Consider the following 9,100-nt stretch of genomic DNA (forward strand, 5'->3'; position numbering starts at 1 on the left):
AGATAGTTGGAGATCAGTTCGGTGGGGCAGGAGCAGGCGGAGACAATGGGTCGACCAGGGCATTCAGGTTTGTGGATTTTGGGAAGGAGATAGAAGCGGGCAGTGCGAGGTTGGGGAACGATGAGGTTGGAGGCCGTGGGTGGGAGGTCACCTGAGGTGATGAGGTTGTGGATGGTTTGGGAGAGTTGTCCGTCCTTGATGGGGATGCGTTTGTCCAAGAATGAGACTGATTCTGAAGAGTAGTCCACGGTAAGTGGGATGAAACTTATTGATGTCGCTAGGTAGTTGTTTCACTGATTCCTAGCCATGAGTCCAAAGGATGAAAATGTCATCAATGAATCTGGTGTGTAATGCTGGTCAGAGATCCTGCGCAGCAAAGAAGTTTTGCTCGAACTTCTGCATGAAAATGTTGGCGTATTGGAGTGCAAGTTTGGTCCCCATGGATGTTCCATGTGTCTGGATGAAGAACTGGTTGTCGAAGGTGAAGTTGTTGTGTTCAAGGATGAAGCTGACGAGTTGTAGGATGACAGCTGACAGTTTTGAAAATACTTATCACACTCACTCACCGTACACTTTCTCACACACAAGGGAGGTGATGGCCTCTTGGTATTATGGCTGTACTGTTAAGCCAGAGACACAGATAATGTTCCGGGGGATCCATGTTTGAATCCTTTCACGGCAGATGGTGGAATTTGAATTCAATAAAATATGTGGAATTAAAAATCTAATTATGACCATGAATCCATTGTCAATTATCAGGAAAGACCCATCTGGTTCACTAATTTCCTTTAGGGAAGGAAACTGCCTGCATGTGACTCCAGACCTACAGCAATGTGGTTGATTCTTAACTGCCCCCTGGACAATTAGGGATGGACAATAAATGCAGCCTAGCCAGCAACACAATAAAGGAATAAAGGACACATATAATCTCTCACACACTCTCTCTCAAGAACAGACACACACACCAGACACATGCACTTTCTCTCTCTCCCTCTCACACATATATACACATACACTCACTCTCTCTCACGAACACACACATACACACTCTTTCTCTCACAGACACACACTCAGTCTCATACACATATACTCTCTCAAACTCACACACATACACTCTGTCTCTCTCATACAGACTCACACACACACATACTCCCTCAGACCCACACACATATACTCTCACACTCGCACACTCCCTCTCTGCCTCTCTCTCTCTCTCTCTCACACACACACACACACACACACACACACACACGCATATCTACGGGGTGAACCATTTTATCCAAGATGTTTGCCTATATGCAAATACATTCTATTTTGTTCAAAAAACACAATTTGTTTGTCCCAGTCAGTCGGTGTGGCATACACAGATGATCACATGAAAAAAGGCAATGAAATTGATGATGAACGGTATGACCCTGGAAAGCACAAAGGATCAGAGAGACCTGGGTGTGTATGTGTGCCGATCCCTTTTAAGATAACTGGACAAGTAGATAAAGTGGTTCAAAAAGCATATGGGATACTTGCCTTTATTTAGAAGAAGCATAGATTTTAATATCAGGGAGATTATAAAAAATTGGTCACACCACAGCGAGAGTATTGTGTGCGTTTCTGGAATCTACATTTATAGGAGGGATGTGATAGCACTGGAGAGTGTACATTGGAGATTTACCAGGATGTTGCCTGGGCTAAAACCTGAGAATATTAGTTAAGAAGAGAGATTGGATAGACTGGAGTTGTTTTCCTTGAAGCAGAGGAGACTAAATGAGGACATGACTGAGATGCATAAAATTATGAGGGGCATAGACAGGATAGTCAGGAAGGAACTTTTCTCCTTGGTGGAAGAATCGATGACCAAGAGACATTGATTTAAAGTAAGGAAATGAAGGTTTCGGGTGAACGTGAGAAAATTTTCTTTCATTCGGAGGGTGGTGAGAATCTGGAACTTAGTGCCTGTAAGGGTGGCAGAGGCAGAAACTCTCATAAGAAGTATTTAGATGTGCACTTGTGATGCCAAGGCATAAAAGGCTATGGGCCAAGTGTGAGAAAATGGAGTTAGAATAGTTAGGTGGTTGTTTTTGACTGGCAAGGACTGAATGGGCTGAATGGCCTTTTTCTGTGTTGTTGACCTGCACAACACTATGATCTGATCCCATAGACGCGTGACAGATTTGCTTCACCTGAGAGCAGTGTATGCCACGCCGCAATTTTGGCCAATGTGTGTCCAATTTCCCTAGCAGCCACATGTACTGGTTCCAAATAGAGGCACAAACATACACATTGAGAGCCCTGATGTTAACTTACATTAGTCACCCAATGTTTGTTTGACCCTGAAACACAGGCCATAATGACCATAAGAAATTAGGCGAATTGGCCCATTGAGTCTGCTCTGCTATTCGATCATGGCTGATATCTTTCTCAGTCCCATTTTTCCTGCCTTCTCCCTACCACCTTTCATCCCTTTACAAATCAAGTGTATTAAATACACTTGATGACTTGGCCTCCGCATCGTTCTGTGGCAATGAGTTCCACAGATTCACCATTCTCTGGCTGAAGAAATTCCTCCTTACCTCAGTTCTAAAGGGTCATCCCTTCACTCTGAGACTGTGCCCTTGAGTCCTACTCTCTTCTATGAGTGGAAACAACTTCTTCACTCTATCTAGGCCTCTCGGTATTCTGTAAATTTCAATGAGATCCCTCCTCATTCTTCTAAACTCCATTGAATACAGACCCAGAGTCCTCAATGATACCTCACATGACAACCTCTTCATCACTAGTTCATTCTTGTAAATATCCTCTGGACCCCCTTCAATAGCAGCATATCCTTCCTTAGATATGGGACCCAAAACTGTTCACAATATTCCAAATGTGGTCTGACCAGAGCCTCATACAATCTCTGCTAATATATTCTAGTCCTTTCAAAATGAATGCCATCGTTACATTTTGCATTCCTAACTGCCAACAACCTGCACATTAACCTTGAACTAGGACCGCCAAGCCTGTTTGTGCCTCAGATTTCCGAAGCCTTTCCCAGTTTAGAAAAAGTCTACACCTCTATTCTTGCTACCAAAATGCATACCTCACACTTCAACATATTGTCTTCTGTTTGCCACTACCTTGCCCGCTCTCCTAGCCTGTCCAAGTCTTTCTGCAGCCTCAACACTTTCTCAACACTACCCGTCCCTCCATCTATCTTTGAATCATCAGCAAAATTAACAACAATGCTCTCAGTTCCTTCGTTCAGATCGTTAATATATAACGTGAATAATTACGGTCCCAACGTTGACTCCTGTGGAATTTCACTAGTCAAATGCTGCCATCCTGTAAAAGACTCCTTTATGCCCACTCTCTGCATTCTGCCAGTCAGCCAATCCTGTATCCATGCCAACACCTTGCCCCTAACACCATGGGCTCTTATTTTGCAGTCTCCTGTGTGCCATCTTGTCAAAGGCCTTCTGAAAATTGAAACAGATCATGATCACTGACTGTCCTTTATCCAATTTGTTTATCTCATCAAAGAATTCTAACAGATTGATCAGGAATGACCTCCCCTTGACAAAGCCATGCTGAGTCAGCCCTATTTTACTGTGCACTTCCAAGTACCCTGCAATCTCATCCTTAATAGTGAACTCTAAAATCTTACCAATGATCAAGGTCAGGCTAATTGGCCTACAATTTCCAGTCTTTTGCCTCCCTCCCTTCTTAAACAGGGATGTTACATTAGCCATTTTCCAGACCCCCTCTGACTCCAGTAATTCCGGAATTATCACCACCAATACTTCTACAGTCTCCTCAACTATCTCCTTCAGAACCCTGAGGTGTAGTCCATCCCATCTGGGTGATCTATCCATCTTCAAACCTTTCAGCTTTAGTGATGGCCACTACACTCACCTCTGCCCACTGACTCACTTGAAGTTCTGGTATGTTACTGGTGTCTTCAACAGTGAAGACTGAAACAAAGTACCTATTCAGTTCCCACACCATTTCTTTGTTCCCCATTACTACTTGCCCAACCTCATTTTTCAGCAGTCCAATGTCCACACTTGTCTCTGTCTTACCTTTTATATATCTAAAAAAGCTGTTGCAATCACCTTTTATGTTACTAGCTAGATTGCCCTTAATATTTCATCTTCACCCCCCTCCCCCATTGCATTTTTAGTTGTCCTCTGCTGGCTTTTAAAGGCATCCAAATTCTCTAGCTTCCCACTAATCTTCACCACATTGTATGCTTTTTGTTTTGCTTTTATGCTGTCCCTGTCTTCCCTTATTAGCCATGGTTACCGTGTCCACCATTTAGTATGTTTCTTCCTTGGGATGAATTTCTGCTGTGCTTCCTGAATTAGCCCAGAAACTCCTGCCATTGCTGCTTCTCCCAGTCTTCCCTGCTGGCTCGTCTACTAATCAACTCTGGCCAGCTCCTCCCTCATGTCTTTGTAGGTACCTTTACTCAATTGTAATACCATTACATCTGATTCCAGCTTCTCCCCCTCAAATTCTATCATATTACAGTCACTGTCTCTTGGGGGTTCCTTCACCACAACATCCCTAATCAAGTCTACCTCAAAATTGTCTGGTCCCTAGTTGGCTTTACCATAAACTGCTTTAAAAAATTTTTGTAGACATTCCACAAATAATTTTTTTTGGGATCTGATTCCAACCTGATTTTTCCAGCGTACTTGCAGATTGCAGCCCCTCATGGTTATTGTAATAATACCTTTCTTACACTCCTTTTCTATCTCCTATTTTCTGCCCCACATCCTGAGTACTGCTAGGTGGTCTGTACATAACTCCCAGCAGGGTCCTTTTTTTTTTGGAGCTCTTCAATTCTACCCATACAGATTCTACACCTTCCAACCCTACATTGCTTGCTATCGATTTAATTCTAATTTTTACTAACAGGGCAATCCTTCCCCCTGTGCCCATCTGCCTGTCCTTTCCATCGGATGCATATCCTTGGATATTTAGTTCCCAATCTTGATCTCCTTACAGCCATGACTCTGTGATGCCTACAACATTGTACCCACCAATTTCAACCTGCACTACAAGCTCATTTACCTTGTTTCATATATGTCTATTTAACTACAAAACCCTCAGTCCTTTTTGACCACCCTTTTCTCCTAGTTGTCTTCTTATCTGCTGTGTCTAAAGTTAGATTTCTGACCCTTTCCATACTGTGTCCTTGGGCCTTGATGTACCTCAATTTGCACCACAGGTAAATCTAACCTATAACGACGGCACCTAAATGGACCACGACAAACCGGATCTTTCCCCTCCCATTCCAAGTTCTTCTGTAGCCCTGATGAAATATCATGAACTAGTACCAGACAGGCAACACAGCCTTGGAGACTTTCAATCCTGGCCACATAAAACAGTATCTACTCCCTGACTAGACAATCCCCATTACAACTACACTTCTCTTTCCTCCCCTGTCTTGAATGGCTCCCTGTACCATGGTGCTAGTCAGTTTTATAATCCTCCCTACAGCCCCGCTCTTGTCCACACAGTAAGCAAGAATCTCAAACCTGTTAGACAAGGCCAAGGCTCCTTCATTACTACCTCTTGGATCCCCCTGCCTGCCTCCCTCACAATCACACCCTCCTATGCCTTATCACTGAATCAATTCAAGATAGTTAATGTAAGGAGTGTGACTGTGTCCTTAAACAGTGTCCAGGTAACTCTCCCCCTCCCAGATGTGTTGCAGTGTTTGAAGCTCGGACTCCAGCTCATCAAGTTGAGCTGGAGTTCCTCAAACAACCAACACTTGCTACAGATCTGATCCTTTTTTATGAACCACAATGGGGTCCACCAGCTCTCATATCATGCAGGTACAAGGTATTGTCTAGCCCTCACTCAGGTTGTGCCTTTCTCCATCCTGATCGTGCAAAGCTTACTGATGAAAGCCATGAGACTCACATGGTAGTGACAAAAAATGTCTTTGTGGTAATAAACATTATCTGAGTCACCTTGAACCATCTGTTCTGTCTGCGCATACCCACTAACTTGAGCAGATTTGCACTACTAGAAGGTACATATGGGTTGTATCACATTCTTTCCTCAGAACACCAGTTCCTCTTGGGACTGTGGTATCTTCTCATTGAATACCTGATGCATCTCTGGCAATGTCCATGTGACAGATAGTAAAATCAATTAGTGCAGAAGATGACATGCTTTCATACCCTCGTATCTTGCCAAATAAACTTATAGAGGTACACAAGCAAAATGCTATGGATGCTGGAAATGAAATAAAACCTGAAAATGCTGGGAATATTCAGGTCTGTCAGCACCTGTGGGGAGAGAAACAGCAAATGACCTTACATCAGAACTAGGTTTTCAAGGGGCAAGATATATTAATGTTACTGCACTTGCAATCCAAAGGCCCAGACCAATGCTCCAGGGACACCAGTTTCAAATCAACTGAGGCAGTCTGGGGAATTTTGTTATTAAATATGGAATAAAATGCTAGTGAGATTGATAATGATCATGAAACTGTCAAATTGTAGAAAATAATCTGGTTCATTAATGTTCTCCATGGGCGAAAACCTACCAACTTTACCCAGTCCAGCCTACTTGAGAATCCAGATACATAGCAACATGATTGACTTTTAACTGCCCTCTGAAATGGTGTAGCAAGACATTTAATTTCATCAGCAAAACAAATATACCAACATCACATTGAATTGCAGAGGTTCAAGGCAATGAACTACCTGTACACAAGGGAACTAAGGACAGGTAATAAATGATGAATGCCGTTCACACTCCAGGAATGTATAGAGAGAGTTGACAGGGTGGAGTGTACTGGAGAAGAGAGATAAATAACCAAAGTGAATGTGTGATAGGGTGGAGGACAGGAAAATTAAATGACAAAAGTTCTGTGGCCCACGGCTAAAAACGCAAAAAGGATGTGTCTAGATATGGGAATGGCAAGATCCCAAATAACTATCTGAAAGAAAAGTGAAGGAATAGGGAATGAAAACAAACGAGCAAATTAAAAAAAAAGTGCTGTAGTTACAATCTAAACTTATTGAACTCTGAACTGTAACCAGAAAGCTATAAAGTGCCCAATCAAAAGATAGGATGCACAACCAAAGATATATTTCCCTTCCCACCCCTATCTGCCTTTCATAGGGACTGCTCTCACTGTGACTCGTTTGTCCGCTCCACATTCCCCACTAGCCCCACCACCCCTGGCACTGTTCCCTGCAACCACAGGAAGTGCTACACCTGCCCCTACATCTCCCCCCTCACCTCCATCCAAGGAACCAAAAAAACCTTTCACATCAGACAGAGGTTCACCTGCACATCCGCCGGTGTGGTCTATTGCATCTACTGCTCCCGATTGTGGCCTCCTCTACATTGGTGAGACCAAATGGAGGCTCGGAGACCACTTTGTAGAGTACCTGCACTCTGTTCACGACAAACGACAACATCTTCCAATTGCGAATCATTTCAACTCCCCGTCCCACTCCCTGGGTGACATGTCCATCCTGGGCCTCCTAGTGTCACAATGATGACACCTGCAAACTGGAAGAGCAACACCTTTTATGTGGTGTTGGGAGCCCACAACCCAATGGTCTCAATGTGGACTTTACCAGTTTCAAAATCTCCCCACCCCCGGCCTCATCCCATGACCAACCCTCCCTCTCATCCCCCCCGCTCCTTGACCTGACACATGTCCATCTTCTTTCCCACTTATCCACTACTCCCACCTCACTGACTAATCCCCACCACTGCCTACCTGCACTCCCCTATTACCGTCCCACCTACCTTCCCCAGCCCCACCCCTCTCTATTTATTTCGGAGCTCCCTTCCCCCGCCCCCATTTCTGAAGAAAACCCGAAACGTCAACTTTCCTGCTCCTCTGATGCTGCGTGGCCTGCTGTACTCCTCCAGCTCCACACTGTGTTATAGGATGCTATCCATGTTCAACTGGCATTGAGCTTCATAGGAACTCTGCAGCAAATCAAGGACAGAAAGCTGAAAGTGGGAGAAAGTTAAAGAACTAAAATGACAGCTGTAAATTTTGGTCATGACTGTGTCCTGAATAGATAGGTTCATCCAGTTTAGTGTTGGTAATCACAATGTAGAACAGACCACATTGTGAACGGCAAAGCATACAAAAATGAACAAAATATCAGTAAATTATTGCTCGGAGAACAGTTTGGCTCTTTGGACAGTGAGAAGGGAGGAGGTTAAAGTGGAGATTTTGCATGCAGAAAGCCAGTTCCGACTAAGGCTGACTCCATGATTACATCTGGCAGCAGCATATATTAAACTGCAGAATAAAATCAAACTCTGGTAGCATATTGTCCTCATTACCTACTGTAGGATGCACACAAAGCATTGGAATACTCCCACCAAACTGAACTCGAGATCCACTTGAGAATTCAATGACAAGGCCCTTTGTTGTGTGAACAGTATGGAAAGCACCTCCAGAAAATTCCACTTAGATGGACAGGCCATTTCTCCTTCATAGATTATGACTGAATTACCATGCAAATATTCCACTGGGAAGTTGCACAGGACAAATGACATCCAGGTGGTCAGTAATAAACACAAAGACACTGCAGGAAAATCCTTAAACTTCTACATTAAAGATCACCTCTTTTTAGAAAAGCAGTGGAGTTGGACAGACCCAAATGGATGAACGAACTGAAATTTGGCTCCTGAGAAGGGGCCATTTGGCTCTAGAAGTTGTTCCACCATTCAATAAGATCATGGTTGATCTGGTTAAGATCTCAGCTTAATTCTTCTGTTGGCACCCATTAATTCTAGATTCCCTTGTCTATCCTACCGTTGACATAAGACTCTCTCATCTATAATTTCCTACTTCATCTCTACCACCCTTCTTGAAAAGTGGAACCACATGAGCAGTTCTCTGGCTCTTCCCCATTGGCCAGAGAGGAATTCAAAATTTGTATCAGAGCCCCTGTAATTTCCTGCCTCATCTCACACAGCAGCCTGGGATGCAATTCATCTGGGCCAGGGGATTAGTCTGTTCTTAAGATGACACTAAACGTGGAAGAGTTATAAACTTGGAGGAAGAATGGGTGAAACTCCAAAAGGATATGGACAAATTGGTGAAGTGGGTGGACAGGTGGCAGAT

At 43.6% G+C, this 9,100-nt stretch overlaps 1 protein-coding gene across 2 annotated transcripts in view; it reads left to right on the forward strand.

Moving 5' to 3' along the window:
• nom1 (nucleolar protein with MIF4G domain 1) overlaps positions 1–9,100 on the forward strand; it is a 198,335-nt gene that overhangs the window by 126,306 nt on the left and 62,929 nt on the right. The gene's annotated exons all lie outside the window — the stretch shown is intronic.

This window comes from Rhincodon typus, chromosome 2, assembly GCF_021869965.1.
Source record: "Rhincodon typus isolate 14 chromosome 2, sRhiTyp1.1, whole genome shotgun sequence".
NCBI classification, from domain to species: Eukaryota; Metazoa; Chordata; class Chondrichthyes; order Orectolobiformes; family Rhincodontidae; genus Rhincodon; species Rhincodon typus.